The following is an 18,538-nucleotide window of genomic DNA, read 5'->3' as shown; positions in this document are numbered from 1 at the left end:
AGATTGGGAGCCGAACCCAGAAGACAATAAATAGCGATAGCGAGAGTTAGCGTTAGCAGAGTGGAGATTACGGTATAGGTAGGTACAGGGAGAGTTAGCGATAGACAAGTCACTGTGTGTGAAGAGATAGACAAGTAACTGTGTGAAGAGATAGACGAGTCACTGTGTGTGAAGAGATAGACAAGTCACTGTGTGTGAAGAGATAGACGGAGTCACTGTGTGTGAAGAGATAGACGAGTCACTGTGTGTGAGGAGATAGACGAGTCACTGTGTGTGAAGAGATAGACAAGTCACTGTGTGTGAAGAGATAGACAGAGTCACTGTGTGTGAGGAGATAGACGAGTCACTGTGTGTGAGGAGATAGACGAGTCACTGTGTGTGAAGAGATAGACAGAGTCACTGTGTGTGAAGAGATAGACAGGTCACTGTGTGTGAGGAGATAGACGAGTCACTGTGTGTGAAGAGATAGACAGGTCACTGTGTGTGAAGAGATAGACAGAGTCACTGTGTGTGAAGAGATAGACAAGTCACTGTGTGTGAAGAGATAGACAGAGCCACTTTGTATGAAGAGATAGACGGAGTCACTGTGTGTGAAGAGATAGACAAGTCACTGTGTGTGAAGAGATAGACGAGTCACTGTGTGTGAGGAGATAGACAGAGTCACTGTGTGTGAAGAGATAGACAGAGTCACCGTGTGTGAGGAGATAGACGAGTCACTGCGTGTGAAGAGATAGACGGGTCACTGTGTGTGAAGAGATAGACGAGTCACTGTGTGTGAAGAGATAGACAGAGTCACTGTGTGTGAAGAGATAGACAAGTCACTGTGTGTGAGGAGATAGACAGAGTCACTGCGTGTGAAGAGATAGACAGAGTCACTGCGTGTGAAGAGATAGACAGGTCACTGTGTGTGAAGAGATAGACAAGTCACTGTGTGAAGAGATAGACAAGTCACTGTGTGTGAGGGAGATAGACAGGTCACTGTGTGTGAAGAGATAGACAAGTCACTGTGTGAAGAGATAGACAAGTCACTGTGTGTGAAGAGATAGACAAGTCACTGTGTGTGAAGAGATGGACAAGTCACTGTGTGTGAAGAGATGGACAAGTCACTGTGTGAAGAGATAGACAAGTCACTGTGTGTGAAGAGATAGACAAGTCACTGTGTGTGAGGAGATAGACAGGTCACTGTGTGTGAGGAGATAGACAGGTCACTGTGTGTGAAGAGATAGACAAGTCACTGTGTGTGAAGAGATAGACAGAGTCACTGTGTGTGAAGAGATAGACAGGTCACTGTGTGTGAAGAGATAGACAAAGTCACTGTGTGTGAGGAGATAGACAGGTCACTGTGTGTGAGGAGATAGACAGGTCACTGTGTGTGAAGAGATAGACAGAGTCACTGTGTGTGAAGAGATAGACAGAGTCACTGTGTGTGAAGAGATAGACAGGTCACTGTGTGTGAAGAGATAGACAGAGCCACTTTGTATGAAGAGATAGACGGAGTCACTGTGTGTGAAGAGATAGACAAGTCACTGTGTGTGAAGAGATGGACAAGTCACTGTGTGTGAAGAGATAGACGAGTCACTGTGTGTGAAGAGATAGACAAGTCACTGTGTGTGAAGAGATGGACAAGTCACTGTGTGAAGAGATAGACAAGTCACTGTGTGTGAAGAGATAGACAAAGTCACTGTGTGTGAGGAGATAGACAGGTCACTGTGTGTGAGGAGATAGACAGGTCACTGTGTGTGAAGAGATAGACAGAGTCACTGTGTGTGAAGAGATAGACAGAGTCACTGTGTGTGAAGAGATAGACAAGTCACTGTGTGTGAAGAGATAGACAAGTCACTGTGTGTGAGGAGATAGACAAGTCACTGTGTGTGAAGAGATAGACGAGTCACTGTGTGTGAGGAGATAGACAGAGTCACTGTGTGTGAAGAGATAGACAAGTCACTGTGTGTGAAGAGATAGACAGGTCACTGTGTGTGAGGAGATAGACAGAGTCACTGTGTGTGAAGAGATAGACAAAGTCACTGTGTGTGAGGAGATAGACAGGTCACTGTGTGTGAGGAGATAGACAGGTCACTGTGTGTGAAGAGATAGACAGAGTCACTGTGTGTGAAGAGATAGACAGAGTCACTGTGTGTGAAGAGATAGACAGAGTCACTGTGTGTGAAGAGATAGACAGAGTCACTGTGTGTGAAGAGATAGACAGGTCACTGTGTGTGAAGAGATAGACAGAGTCACTGTGTGTGAAGAGATAGACAAGTCACTGTGTGTGAAGAGATAGACAAGTCACTGTGTGTGAAGAGATAGACAGAGTCACTGTGTGTGAAGAGATAGACAAGTCACTGTGTGTGAAGAGATAGACAGGTCACTGTGTGTGAAGAGATAGACAAAGTCACTGTGTGTGAGGAGATAGACAGGTCACTGTGTGTGAAGAGATAGACAAGTCACTGTGTGTGAAGAGATAGACAGAGTCACTGTGTGTGAAGAGATAGACGAGTCACTGTGTGTGAAGAGATAGACGAGTCACTGTGTGTGAGGAGATAGACGAGTCACTGTGTGTGAAGAGATAGACAGAGTCACTGTGTGTGAGGAGATAGTCACCGTGTGTGAGGAGATAGACAGGTCACTGTGTGTGGAAGAGATAGACAAGTCACTGTGTGTGAAGAGATAGACGAGTCACTGTGTGTGAGAAGATTGACAAGTCACTGTGTGTGAAGAGATAGACAGAGTCACTGTGTGTGAAGAGATAGACAGAGTCACTGTGTGTGAAGAGATAGACAAGTCACTGTGTGTGAGGAGATAGACAGAGTCACTGTGTGTGAAGAGATAGACAGAGTCACTGTGTGTGAAGAGATAGACAAGTCACTGTGTGTGAGGAGATAGACAGAGTCACTGTGTGTGAAGAGATAGACAGAGTCACTGCGTGTGAAGAGATAGACAGAGTCACTGCGTGTGAAGAGATAGACAGAGTCACTGCGTGTGAAGAGATAGACGAGTCACTGCGTGTGAGGAGATAGACGAGTCACTGTGTGTGAAGAGATAGACAGGTCACTGTGTGTGAGGAGATAGACAAGTCACTGTGTGTGAAGAGATAGACAGAGTCACTGTGTGTGAAGAGATAGACAGAGTCACTGTGTGTGAGGAGATAGACAAGTCACTGTGTGTGAGGAGATAGACAAGTCACTGTGTGTGAAGAGATAGACGAGTCACTGTGTGTGAAGAGATAGACGAGTCACTGTGTGTGAAGAGATAGACGAGTCACTGTGTGTGAAGAGATAGACGAGTCGCTGTGTGTGAAGAGATAGACAAGTCACTGCGTGTGAAGAGATAGACAAAGTCACTGTGTGTGAAGAGATAGACGAGTCACTGCGTGTGAAGAGATAGACGAGTCACTGTGTGTGAGGGAGATAGAGAGAGAACCACTGTGTGTGAAGAGATAGACGAGTCACTGTGTGTGAGGAGATAGAGAGAGAACCACTGTGTGTGCGGTGAGAGAAGAGACTGTGTGGGGAGACAAGGAGTATGAGCGGACGGTGCTGAGGGGAATTCGAGTGTTCGAGTTGGCGGAGCGCGGAGAGGAGAAATTATATAGTGTGTGAAATTATATAGTGTGTGTGTGAAATTATATATAGTGTGTGTGTGTGTGCGGAACGATGGAAATCAACGTGACGGTGGAAGAAAAGCGATTGTCGTCCGAGTGAATCCAAGGCACTACAGATCTGTTGCACACTCAAAATGAAGGACGTGGGCAGGTGCTCCAAATCAAGGGCAATCTGTAAAATGCAACAGCTGGTGTGTCACACACAGCAATTCTTCAACCGAGTCGCCATTAACAATTTGACCAGTGTACAAGTGCCGTTAATCAATAACAGTTTTCTTGAACCCAATTCTACTACTGATAAGCCATCTTTGTCTTTGACAATAACCTTTGCACTTCGCTATTAACATGTTACTTTAAGCCTAAGCTGTATGTCTATTTATATCATCGACTTATATCGGCATCTTACACCCATTACCTGTACTGTATGTGTACAATATACGTACTGTACGTGTCACCATTGTACCACTTACGACTATGCATGTGTTCTATTCTCAATGGCATTGCAAGTAGTCATCCTCTGGGTGCATTGGCATGGTTATAGACTAAACAGTATTAGGGTTAGAGAATTACAATTACAGTATGTAATTACAGTGCGTCATCCTTTACAATGAACAGTGCTAAAACCCCTCCTATTGAATATATCACAAACTAACAATTCAAAGTCAAGCTTGAAGTCGAGAACAAGTCTAGAACATTTTTATAACGATCAAAAACAATCTTTGGGTCCTTTAGCTGTAAGATGCAACAGCACGTGTGTCACACACAGCAATACTTGAAGCGAGTCGCCATTAACCATGTGGCTGGTGTACAAATGTGGTTATTCAATAACCCTGCCAGCTACCTACAGGCCCAACTCCGTTATCTCATGCTGGTGTACACACATGCATCAATGTACTGCACAGCACCTCATAACTTTCACAGAACCACACTATACTCCTTTGCTGCCCAAGGAAATAATTAAAAGAGTGGTCCATTCCTAATGTGCCATACATCTACCTTTTAGACCGGAGAAATCACGTCATCAAGCATGTGTAGAGGTGTCATTCCACGCACTGTTCAGTAACCTGCATTGCCACCAAGTATCAAGAGGGCAGTGCAGCATTACCTCGGTGTACATAATTGTTGGGGTCAGACGAGGTGAAGTGGATCGTAGCCACAGTTTGGGGAGAACCAATCAGCTAGTTCCACGTGGGAATGTGGGATTGGTTATACCTCGCCACAAACGAGTATAAGAAGGGTGACCGTGGAGAGCTCGGGAAGTTCTCTCCCTACACGAAGACCGAAGCCCGAGCTGAAGACTAGCTAGGACCCTGGACCAGCCTTTCAGCCCTTCTGAGGGTTAAGGCTCGGCGTATCCAGTGGTCAGGACCCACCGGACCAGCGGTGGGTCAGATAGCCTCCCCTCGGTCCCAGCCCGGAGGACTCTGGGATAGGGTAGCAGTAGACGTGCAAGTCCCGCCAAGCTAGGAGGCTGTACCTCCTTAGGTATCAAGGAGACCTGTGTGTAGGTTATGCTGAGTCCGGAGGCTGTACCTCCTTAGGGTATCGGGTGAAGGGACCGAATAACACTATGTGTGTTAAGGACTGTATGAAAAGGGAATTACAATAAACAGAGTGTGCCTCCTAAGAAGTTTACTTGTCTTTACAACACTACACATGCATGGTAAACCTTAATTTTAACTCGTTCAAAAGCCATATTGGTACATCATCAGCACTTTCTTTTCATAGAGCCTCCAAATTCGTATGACCTCTGAATGATAAGTGCAACATCATCCCAAAAGTAATGCTCTGCAGAATCAAAGGCGAGTAGAATGAGAGTCGGAGAAAATAGAACGTGAACAACGTAGAGTGAGTGGTAAGAGGTAGATTCAGGAGTTTGAGGAAGTTAGAGGTTGGGCAGTGCCATCTTAGTAGAAAAATACTTGTCTGCACCTCAATTACACAAGGGCATGTCCGGATTCTCAAATCTGAAATAAGCCGAGGCCATCAACACCTGATAACACGATTTAACCGTGGATGGCTCCTCCGATCGGAAGCCAAGAATCTCGGGTAGTGTCAGCTCAGCATTATGTTATCTTATTGAGATGTATATAGCGCCCTTATCAAGGCGCTTGACAGCAATTATAAAATTGTACACCGCATGATAATCATTTGACGTGAGGAATTGGGTTATTGTAAATGGTGTAATTTTGATGTAGTGAAACAAGATGGATTGATAAGGAGGGGTTGGGGTAGGCCTGGTCGTAACTGGGGCGGCGACAGAAATCTGGGGGACTAAAAAGTAATGATACATCGTTGTATTGGGAAGACAAAGGGGGGTGGCGATGGGCTGGAGCCAGGAGGGAAAAGGAGGGGAGGTTACCGCGATCGAGTCCAGAGCAGCTCCGACGTCCGAAATTTCAGCGTAGTGCAGCAGCGGAGTCCCGGCCAGACCGGCGACCCAGAAGGACGCGCAGCCTCGGCCCGGCACACTTGCCGCGGACGCAAAGTTTCCTTCCACGCCCGGCATGCTGACACGGTGAAGACTCCCCCGAGGGTCAGGAACTCGACCTCCCATCCAGGGGACCGCACAAAGCCCCGACGATGTCCTGGGGCTGCCGATACCTCAGCGGCAACGTGGCCCGGAAAAGGAGCTGCCCGACGCGGGCGACGGAGCGGCCCACCGGTCATGCGGGATGGCGAGGGAGTCGCACGGCGCCGGCAACGGTACGGCCCCGGCGACGGAGCGGCCCCGGCGATGGTGCGGCCCCGGCGATGGTACGGCCCCAGGATGGAAGAAGGAAAGTATTGGATGATTATATTCGTGGCCGCGGTACCTTTTTTTAGCAATGTGACAAAAATTACGCTGTTTTGATCCATTATTGTTTTGGGTTCGTCCACGTGGTAGTTTTATGCTAAACGTTCTTGTCGTTAACCCCTACAACACCCAAAACGATTGCCATGTTCACAAAAAGTACCATTTACACGTGTAGTGTAATAGCGCCGGCTGGTGGACAGCAGCGGCAACTGTGGTGGACAGACAGGACACACGCCATTGGGCGTGTTGGCAGAGTGGAGGAACTAGGGTAAGGGTCATGGAAGATCCCATCTGGAGGCCCCTGGAACCTGCTAGCGGATTCCAGAAGGGATGTGCGGTCAGGATGGAGCCAGGCCGCGCTGGTAGGATAAATGGAGCCGAGAGCGGGAGCTCGAGGCTGCCGGTTCTGGGAGTGAACTCGTCTCATCGTCGCTGTCGTCTCGTCACTGTCGTCGCCGTGGTCACTGCCGTCTTTGCTAGATATTGTGCTGCAAGATGGTAGTTGGCTGTCTCAGTGCCGTCAGTGTTAGACGGCTAGTATTGTGTACAGGCCAGGCTAAGCGACTGTGGAGCGTGTGTGGACAAGACCGTGAACGTTGATAATAAAGAAGGTGCCTCCTACAAACCTCGTCTCCGAATCACTGACACTACACACGTGCCAATCAATGTGTTAATAAATTATGGCCAATAAACGCTGCTCGTCTGTGGATTAAGACTTTTCACAAAAACCGAATTCAACGTCAATGTAAGACGACGTTTCGGTCCAAAGCTGCTTTGAGCTTCAACAGGCAGTGGAGCTTAAAAATTTTGTTCATGTAGGCCATTAGGACTTATTAGACCATGTTTGCATGTTTAACCACAAGTACGTGTGGTTAATGCAAACTTGATGCCTAAAAAGGTTTCTATTTGGTGTTTGAATTTTTAACACCTGTTTTATTGCCAGAAAGGGTAAAACCTATTCTATTTTTCCATCATCAATGTAAATAAAGACCTTAATCAAGTTGCGTGTTTTTCCTTTGATAGAGCATTAAGCAGCAAAAAAATTAAGCGAGAACCATTGTTCTATCTTTTATTGTTTGAGATATTTCGTATTCAATCAGTTTTGAACGAAAAAATACGCATTTTATGATGTTTAAATCTGAATAATAAAAAAACGTAAAAAAATAGGAGCTTCCCCTCTTAGAATTAAGCTAATAATGTTTTTGTTCTAATAAAAAACGGAATCTTTAAATTGGGCACGTCTTTAAGTATAAGAAGTTGAATCAAGTGTCTTACCGTAGATCCAAATTGTAAAAAAATCATATCAGGTTCATTGTTATATTCATTGAAAACTTTTGCCTGGCGAAGACAGGCTTAATTAACGAACATTAGATCCTAGCAAAAAGGGCCCCATGTACAACAACAACAAAAATATTTGACCAGGGGAAAAGACAAAGAGAAGCCCTTTCTCTGGCCAGCCAACACGGGCCCAACAGCTTCCCAATATTACTGCCAATGCCCCTGCGTGCGTGCGTGTGCATATCCAACGTTTGCTTAACCCGTCTTTAAACCTCCTTGCACCGGCGCACACGTGAGGTCACATTCGTCACCACTCGCTGGGTACTTGACACGGCGCTGTCTGGCACGCGGTGTTGTGCTCGGGGTTGTCTCGGGGGGACAACTTCCTCTGCGCGACTGTTGTGGGGTGTGGGGGGTGGGCTGGATGTTATGGCCAACGGCACTCTCAGACAAAGGGCACCTCGTCAGGTGCAATCGCACAGCGAGTCGTGTTTGCGTGCAATAAAAGTCGTATCCATGGTGCGTGTGTGCGTGTATGTGTGCGCGGTTGTGTAGTGGTTAGCGCGCTACGCTACGAGGTTTGATTTCCTGCTCACGGCCGACGCCAGTGACTTTTTCTGACCCGGTCCTGGGCCTCAAATGATGCGGTGTGTAAGCATCGCCACTCGGGAGACAAAGGCGGCCGGGCGTGGGGTTTGCCACACACCCCCTCTCGTGTGCCGTTCCCGCCTTCATTGGTGCTCGCTAACAGCACTTGCCCCAACAGTCTGCTCAGGGCCATACGAGGGATCTTTGTCTTTGTGTGTGCGCGCGACCGCTCGGCACGAGGAAATGAGGCATGGACAAAAAGTTGGGTCCCTTTTTTAAGCAATGGGTTGACGCTATTGCTCACGTGTGCCACGAGATTTACACGCAACAAAAACCCACGCAAAACAATATTATTTTGATTTCAAGCTTTCGTGACTGCAGTAATTCATATGCTTAGCTCTTTCGGTAAAGTCACGTTGAAGGGAAACAATAAAATAATAAAAAATATATAAAACAATAAAATTCTCACGACGTTTCGACTGTAACACAAACAGTCATCAGCAGGTGTGAAAACCAACGGCAAGAAACATTCTTCGACCACATCAAAAATAAAAAAATGTTGTTTTATATATATTTTATTATTTTATTATTTCCCTTCAACGTGACTTTACCGAAAGAGCTAAGATTATAATATTATTTTGAACAGAATAAAATATTGTAGCAGCGTGCTCTGGTCTGAACCGATTTCCAGTTAATGATTATCGACACCCATACGGCCACTCCCCCGCCCCCGGTATCAATATATCATGTCAAGCCAACGTTTCTTCAAATACGGTTACATTTACAAGACTGACCTGGGGCGATGAATTGTAACTTCCCGAGAAACGTGTGGCTGTGACGCATGCAGGATAACACTCCTTGATAAGATAACGAAAGATCACCCTTTGTTCGTGGCCTTGTCTTTTTACGTCCTTCCCAACCTCCCCATCCTTCTCTGAATTTGCTTTTATAACCACGTGGCCTCATCACAGCAGACTGTGCAACTTTCATAACAAAACGAAAGGTACCGTGGTGTCGTCACATTTGGCAGGAATCACTTGATGTAGGCAAAATATTTTACCGCAGGGCAATTTCATAACACCCTCCCCATACCCGCGGTATGTTGACTGGTACGGGTGGACAATGAAGTTTGTATTTGGTGGACAAGTCTCCTAGCATCCATTTTTGCACGGACTAACGAGTGCCGTACTTAATTGTTCAACTTATTGAGGACACTTTGCAATTGTCTAAAATCAGCTTAACACGTAGTAGGCTTTCGCGACCAATATTATCAATACGATGTCTTCTTGGGGTTAGATCATGTAAATGTATCGTTAAGCCGACCACCACCCAAGAGAACCAATTAGTAAGGTTTGTCACGTAAACAAAACTTCCAATTAGTTACTAGTTCAGCACACCGGTGTGTTGGAGAGTGAACCCACAACATTAAAAATTGTAAGTTTTCAATTGTGAAATTGTACTTTAAAACAATTATGGAGATGCGTCTTAATATCCGTTAGGTGCGTGCGTGTGAGATATAAAAATTTGCGTGACATTGACAGCGGGCACGAGTTTGGGGAAACAATTCTTTACTTTCTGAAGTCTCCAGGGAGCTCGCTATTTCCACACCCGGCTGAGATATAAACGGGGTGCGTGTCCATGCCGTGCTCATTTGAGATGGAGACAACTGACGACTTTTGAACTCTTGGCACGTATTCTTGGTTCTTTCGGTAAAGTCACGTAGAAGGGAAACAATAAAATAATACAAACATAAAACAATAAAATTCTCACGACGTTTCGACTGCAACACAAGCAATCATCATCAGGTATGAAAACCACAGCAAGAATATTTGAAAAAAGTGACGTTTTTTTTTACGTTAGCACCACAGTTATTCAGATGGACGAGTCCATCTATGTTCGGAAAAGAGGAGGGGAGGAGACGAAAATAATGGATGCGGTCTGAAAGCCACCATAAGCGTGAACAATAAATTAAGACCCGAAATGGTTTATCAAATCCTTCCAATGATTGCTAAGCCAGAATCCATCTTCGCGGTTGAAATTGTCTCTGTGTTTGTATATGTGGATAGCCTCATGAACGAATCTCTCATGGTAGCCAGATGGCTTGCAGAGAACCTCCGTCTTGGAGAAGTCAATGTCATGTGAGCCTACTGAATTATAACAGTGATCTGTCACGGCCGAGGTGTTGGTCCTACCGTGGTTTAGGTCTGCTTTGTGTTCACGGATGCGGTCTTGGCACGTGTTCATCAACTCCCAAATGCTACGTCTCGTATCCCACTGGCTCAATGGGGGAAACTGCGGTATGGGCGGATGTGTGAAACGGTCGGCAGGACATTGTGTTACAGACCGCGTACAAAACACCGCGTGTTGGGCGCTGGCGGTTAATGTGTCAGGTAGTGTGACAGTGGGATATGCGACGTAATTCCACTCCGGTTTCCTCCCACTTGTACACACTCTCATTAATTGGCCGAAAGCAGATTCATATATGCAGAGAAGGGGTGACTGACTGCTCCCTTCCTCCAGCTGACCCGCGTTTCCTCGGTGATTGTGAGATGCAATTTGCATGAACAACGACTCGACCTAAAACGAAGCGTTGAAACACTATAACACATTTGCTGACTTTGGATTAGGGGCCGTCCATAAATGACGTTATGCGATTTTGGCCTATTTTGACACCCCCCCCCCTCCTCCCCTCATCACACGGCGTCACAAAAAGTCAGACCCCCCCTCAAATATGAGGTCACAAATTACTGCCCCCCCCCCCAACCATATTTCCATTTTGAAAATAAAACATGCTTCAAATCACTTTAAACTATTGTCATTGTAGCGCGTATTTAATGTGGCGTTGCACTCTGATGTTGTAGGAGAAAACACGTATTAAAAAGGAGGCGTTGGAACTCTGAAATTTAGCATAAAATTCACTTGAAAATATTCAACGTCTAACTAAAACAGCAAATGTTCAGATTATATTGCAATTATCTTATAATTATAAAATATTACAACTAATTCTAACTATAAAAAGCTAAATGGAGAGTACAATTATAACAATCACATATTCATTCCACAGAATGAAAAGCCCTGATAGAATAATTAAAATCAAAATGTTTAATAACAATCATTAAAAAAATTACTAAATGTATGCTTCTCCATTCTCCCATGGAGAAGCAAAATGCTCCTTCATGGAATAAATAAAAGATGACCTTGGTAAATTTAAATAATAAAATAGTTAATAATGAAAATTCATCAAAATTAGTGTTGTTATAACAATTCAATGTAATTAAGTAGAACGTGTTGTTTATATTTAAAGTTGTGCATTTTGATGTGACGTCAAATTTCTCACTCCCCCTCCCCCCTCGTCACACATCGTCACAAATGTCTGACCCCCCTTAAGTGCGTGACGTCATTTATGAACGTCCCCTGACAGCAAGTCTTGTGAAATTAAACAATTATTTCGTGAGTTGTGTGTTGGACAAACACCATCACGTGGCTACGTGATTCAAGTGCTCGACTCGCTCGCAAAGTAAAAATCCTAGTTCGGGGTTGACTCGGCCCCATTATTCTTAAAGGGTCGATAAAATAGGTACCACCTTGTCGGGTATGAACAGTGGTTAATGCACGTTAAAGACTGGGCCGTGGCATAAGAACGCGGAATTTACACCAATCCTTCAATACTACCAATGAGAAAATAGATAAGCAGACAATGCCCCCTTCATGTAAGTCTTGCTGTGGTTTTCACACCTGATGATGATTGCTTGTGTTGCAGTCAAAACGTCGAGAGAATTTTATTGTTTTATGTTTTTATTATTTTATTGTTTCCCTTCTACGTGACTTTACCGAAAGAACCAAGAATAGGGAAAAACAAATCAAAGTATATTTTACATAACCAATCGGCCACACGGGAGTGAATAATTCAAGTAGCATGTATTCGCTATGCGCAAACCCTGGACCCGTTTTGACACATCAGCAAAGCCAGGCTTCCTCGCATCAATGTTGGTAAACTTGTCAAATGTTAACGATGAGTACCATATTCTTTGGGTCTTCGGTAAAGCCACGTCGAGAGAAAAAATAATCAAAATAATAACAATATCACGACGTTTCGATCGCAACACAAGCAATCGTCTTCAGGTGAAAAAAGAGGAGGAAATCTGCCTAGGCAGGCTGTTTATAAAGGTTTAGAGATGGGCGGGGCAGCTAATGTTAATGTGGGAGAGGTCTCCATAACCTACAGTAGGTCTACACCAGGGACGTGGGGTCAGGGGAGGCAGGGGAGGCAGAGCCTCACCTGTCATACTCCAATTAAAATAGCTGTTACGAAAAGTAAAAAAAAGAATAATAAAATAAAATAAATATTCAGATTTTACACTGATCTGTGTCATGAATGTCGTTTCTGTACGATTCCAATCATTTTTATAGTCAAAATCGCCAAATTTGCAGAGCTCCGCTGCAAATACAGGAAGAGACGAGAGGTGAGGCAGCGACGAGCTCAGCCTCCCCTCTGATTGCGCAACCCTTCAGTAACTGGATGGAGCGGGGGCAATAAGCGCGTGCCTGTTACTATCTCAGTATGTCACCAATGTAATGTTTGTAGACCCCTTCATTTCAGGTCCTCGCCTTCCATACTCCAGGTAACTTATTTCACGTTTGTGTATAAAGATATTTAGGCTCGCTGGTTTCGTCATGAAACTGCAATGAAAAAGCACCAGGGGAGGCAGCTATCACATCTGCCTCACTGAGGGGGACGTGTCTAACACGCCCTGCTCAGTGAGGCCACGCCCCTCTGTGTGAATTTAGCTCCGACACGAGCCAGTGCCTCCCCAGCCATTGACCTCACCGCACGTCACTGGTCTACACCAATCAAAGAGTTGTTTACAAATGGTTTAGAGATGGGCGGGGCAGCTAATGCCAATGTGCGAGAGGTATTATGGAGCTTTGGGGGGTGGCCATTGTATTGTGAGAGATTAGCATGTCAATGTGAAAACCACAGCATGAAAATTTGAAAATCAGCAAATTTTCTTGCTGTGGTTTTCACATCTGATGATGATTGCTTGTGTTGCAATCGAAACGTCGTGAGAATTTTATTGTTTTATTTGTATTATTTTATTATTTCCCTGCTACGTGACTTTACCGAAAGAACCAAGAATATGAATCCCTGCAGTCACCAAAGCTTTAAATCGGAACGAATCTTTGTTGATAGCCAGTGGGCTTGCAGAGTACCTTCGCCTTGACAAAATCAATTTCGTGTGTGCCCACTGCGTTAAAATAATGATCAGCCACGGCTGAGGTATTGGTCCGACCGTGTTTCAGATCTGCCTTATGTTCACGGACCCGGTCTGAGACATGTCGCTTAGTTTCCCCAATGTAACTGCTGCCGCAGACACAGCTTAGTTTGTAGACACCGGGGTATTGCATGTCGGGGATCGCATCCTTCACAGAAAAAATCAAATCACGAATTTGATGTACTGTGTTGAATCGTACCTGGATCTTGTGTTTGCTCATGATTTTGGAAATATTTTGGTGACCCCTGCTATGTATGGCAAGGTGATAGTGTTGTTTGGGTCATCAGATGGTTCTCTCCCCACGGTTGGGTTGATAGCTTTACAGATTGTGTAGTCCGAATATCCATTCCTCTTGAGTACCCTCTCTTGAAGACATGGGTCCTAGGTTAATGCAAAATTATATATTACCTAACTTAAAATAACAATTTCCGACGTCGCGAAGAAGATAATTGACATAATCAGCATCTCCTTCATTATATCTGTATCTCCACGTGAAAGAAATATACACACGAGTGAATAGAACCACAATGGGAATACGCGTTGCTCAATGCTAATTTGAGTAAAGGGTGCATTGACTCTTATAGTGATTAGGCGAATGTTATCATAGTCCATGTGAAAGAAGCCTGTACAGATGAGTAATTATATTATTTAAATTACTAAAAAATCTTCCACTATTTACGTCACCGAGCATTGTACATGTAACGTATCGGGGCTTGCTCGGATTCTGCGCATGCAAGACTGCTTTGTTCACGGGGGAAAAAAGAGAGAGAGAGATCTTCACTGGCACCGAAAACCACTTTTGCCCGCAAACCCTCTCCACAAATCTGGCTGTCCGCCTGATGATGCGAGTTGTAATTACCGGCGAAACGTCGTACTCAGATTGTAAATGTTGTGGATTTGCTCTCCAACACACCGGTTAGTGCTGTACTAGTGACGAATGTATTGCCATTGGTCTGTTTACGTGCCAAACCTTACTAATTGGCTGCGTCGGTAGTGGCGACACATTTATATTTACCCGATCTAAACCAAAAAAAAACTTGTATTATGGATATTGGTCGCGAAAGCCTACGACGTGTTCAACAAACCCCCTCTCGTCGACACGGGAACGTCAATGGGCGCCTCAATGCGCGTCAAACAGCGCCATCGTATGCACAGACGCGTGTCGTTGATAATTCATCTGCTTCGATGTCAAACCACCCGGATCTTGACCGTTCTGCGTCCAGCTGCCTTACACTGCCCCCTTATGGACACTTTCCATCAGTGATACGTCTCCGGAGTAGCAACACTTGTTCAAAGCGTAATCATAAGAGTGCATGAGCTTGGTTCTTTAACTAAGAACGATACCATCCAGTGGCGTAGTAAGGACGTGAGATCTCGTTGAGAAAAGCAGAGAGATCACTGGCAGATTCACCCAAAGAATACGTGGCCCGAAGAACGCCATCGGAAATAATCTTCCGGAAGAAGTAGTAGAGAGCATAGGGAGAGAATACAGAGACACCGCAGAATTCCACGTTCTTACGCCAGGGCCCAGTCTTCATTAACAAAAGATGTGATGTAGGGAAGTACGAACGAGAACCTGCTGTGATTGAGTGCGAAGTACACAAAGCCCCTGAAGGACCTCGCAAACAAGAACGCCCAGGGAGGAGATGGCACACCTCGTGAGCCCATCAAGGGAGCAGGAGATGGGGCGATTAAGAAACGTTTTGTGCCAACAGATTTGGTCCTTAATACAGTTTTTTTTGGGTTAGATCGCTTAAATATAGGATGTTAAACCCGCCACTACCCGAAACAGCCAACTAGCAAGGGTTGTCACTTACACCACACCGGTGTTGGAGAGCAAATCTACAACATTTACAGGAAGATGTATCTGCAAATCTGGCTGTCCACCTGAAGATGCTAGCTATAATTACTGGCCAAACGTCGTACTCAGATTGTAAATGTTGTGGATTTGCTTTTCGGTTAGTGCTGTACTAGTAACGAATTGGCATGTTCTTCTTCTTTGGTTCTTTCGGTAAAGTCACGTAGAATGAGAATAAAATAATAAATTGATCAAATAAAATAACACAATAATATTCTCACGACGTTTCGGCCACAACACAAGCGGCATGTTCTGTTTACGTGCCACACCTTACTAATTGGCTGTGTCGGGTGGTGACAGGTTTAACGACACATTTATATTTACGCGATCTAACCCAAAAAACCTGTGGATATTGGTCGCGAAAGCCTACGTGTTGAACAGATTTGGTCTAGTGGCGAGTTGCCCAGAGACTGGAAGCGTTCATTATATATACCGTTACATAAGAAAGGCGACCCCCAGACAATGCTCCAACAACCGTACTGAAGAGTTCTCAAAGCCCGGACCAGCAAGGCTTTGCTGAAGATTAATCATCATAGAATGGAGAGCTGTGCAGAAAGAGAACTACAGGATGTCGTCCATGCAGGCTTCAGAAAAAGAAGAGCAAGAGACCAAATTGCGAACATCGGACGGATAAATGGGAAGATCAAATGAATACCGGCAACGGCTGTACCTCTGCTCCATTGACTACGGCAAAGCTTTTGATTGTGTGGACCACGAACGGATGTGGATCACAATGAAGGAGATGGCGAACCCCAACTCACCTCGTGTGCCTGTTACGTAATCAATATGCCAACCAAAAAGCAACGTTGAGAACAGAGTATGGGGAGACAATAATTTGACATTGGGAAAGAAGTTAAGACACAGGGCTGTGTACCGTCTCCTTACCTGTTCAATGTGTACAGTGAGCGTGTTATGCAAGAGGCAGGCCTGGATTTCCATCGAAGCAGGCGTGAAGATTGGAGGCAGAAGAATATACAACTTAAGATGTGCTGATGATACTGACCTACAAGCAAATAGCCAAGCTGAAACTATGACCCTGTTGGTAAATGTTAAAGAAGCGAGTGAGAAGGCTGGACTCTGTCTCAATATCCAAAAAGACGAAGGTGATGGCAATAGAACTAAACTCATTTAGTCTGTGGCCACGAGATCAGAAGGCGGCTGGTTCTCGGTAGAACAGTCACGTCACAGCTCAATAAGATGTGGAGAGACAAGAGCGTTATCATAAACACCAAGAAGAGGCTCGTCAAAGCTCTGGTGTTCTCCATTTCCCGACATGGACGCGAGTCGTGGACGCCGAGATCGAGCGAGCGAGAGGACCGGCGCATTTCAGATGTGGCGCTGGAGGAGAATGATACTGATAGCATGGACAGCCAAAATATCAAACACGTCCGTCCTGAGAGAGATCAGTCCCAGTCGTTCCACATGAGGCCCTATTTGTGAAACAGAAATTGACAAACTTCGGGCACGTTAGGGGCTGTCCATAAATGATGACGTCACGCGATGTTTGCAATAACCACAACACAAGCAGTCAGAATGCAAACAAAAAAGACAACTCTGATAATAATATGCAGTCCTTGAATTTGATTGGTCCACACCCGAGACGACTTTTCTTAGAGCCTAGTCTCCATTGGTGTTGGACCAGAAGACGCCAAAAGGCATACAACAAAGGAGGTCTCATAATGTAAATGCTCACTCCGAGCCCTCAATACTCTGATAGTGCGCTGCTTTTTGAGTTGTACGCCGTTTGGCGTCTTCTGGTCCAACACCAATGGAGACTAGGCTCTAAGAAAAGCCGTCTCGGGGGTGGACCAATCAAATTCAAGGACAGTGCATATTATTATCAGAGTTGTCTTTTTTGTTTGCATTTTGACTGCTTGTGTTGTGGTTATTGCAAACATGATGCCTTGAATAAAGATGTCAGGTTTTTTTGTGCCAGTTAAAAGGGTAAAACCTATTCCTATATCTTGTTACTGGCAAAGGAGGTCTCATAAGTAGAACGTGTTGTCTATATTTGGTTTAACACGTCGGCTTTCACGACCAATATTATTGATAATAAAGGTTTTTGGGTTAGATCGCGTTAAATATAAATGTGTCGTAACCCTCCACCACCCGACACGGCCAATCAGCAAAAGAGTCACGATGACAAAAGACAAATAGTTCACTACTTTAGCCCACCGGTGTGTTGAAGAGTGAATCCACAACATTTACAGTTTGACTACGACGTTTCGCTGGTAATTACATACAGCATCATCAGGCAATTCGCCAGAATGGTAAAGCCCTCACTTGCTCCCGGTCTTAAATAGAGCAGCAGGGTGACGTCATGATTTAACTCATTCAGGTGCAGTGATTTGAGGCGGAGGGGGGTTATTGTAATTATATAATCGATTGATAATCAGTCAACGGTTATGATTAGTAATGAATTGTAAATTAGTAATTAGTTGTAATGTGTGTTATTGTGATTATATGCTATGCTAGTAATCCGTTAATTAGTATGTGTTTCCCCTATAAGGAATTGTAATATGTATTATTCAATAATACGCTTCCAAGCCGCACTAAGCCTGTAGCTGTCAGAGCGATTAAAGTGATTTCTATTTCTCTCAATTTCAATGGATTCTCTAATTAGTCTTTGCCAGTAATAATTAGTTTTACACAACACTTCAACGTTATCAAAAACAATTGAGTGTCCTTGTTGACAAGCATGTTCTGCCACTGCCAACAGTTGTGTCTCAGATAATTTAATATTTCTTTGGTGTTATTTTAGTCTTATGCTGATGTTACGTCCCGTCTGTCCAATATAGCATCTGCCACAAACAATTAATCCGATATACACCTTCTGTTGATAATTTAGGTAATTCGTCTTTAGTGCAAGATACTAGGTTTTGAATTTTGTATACTGTACCAAATATTACTGTAATGTTTTGCTTTTGCAAAACACGAGCTAATTTGTCAGTTAATCCTGAGATATGGAATTTTGTTTTAACAATCTGATCGCTTTCAGCAGTGTTACTTTGCGAACGTGATTTGGCATTCAGTGCTCTGTTAATTTGAGTATTATTGTAGCCATTCTGTCGTAATGCTTCTTTAACGTGTTTGATCTCTCTCACTAGACTTTCACCATCTGACACTGTTTTAGCCCGATGTAT

General features: G+C 44.5%; 1 long non-coding RNA gene across 1 annotated transcript; it reads left to right on the top strand.

The window, feature by feature from the left end:
• The first annotated feature begins 243 nt into the window (after positions 1 to 243).
• LOC142931113 (uncharacterized) lies at positions 244 to 3,157 on the top strand. The gene is made up of 3 exons (XR_012947125.1): positions 244 to 421; positions 844 to 897; positions 2,888 to 3,157. It is a non-coding gene; the product is annotated as an uncharacterized LOC142931113 (long non-coding RNA).
• Positions 3,158 to 18,538: the final 15,381 nt, after the last annotated feature.

This window comes from Petromyzon marinus, chromosome 49, assembly GCF_048934315.1.
Source record: "Petromyzon marinus isolate PM22_M1 ecotype Great Lakes invasive population chromosome 49, UKy_Petmar_22M1.pri1.0, whole genome shotgun sequence".
Taxonomy (NCBI): domain Eukaryota; kingdom Metazoa; phylum Chordata; class Hyperoartia; order Petromyzontiformes; family Petromyzontidae; genus Petromyzon; species Petromyzon marinus.
This window is presented reverse-complemented; position numbering and strand designations above follow the sequence as displayed.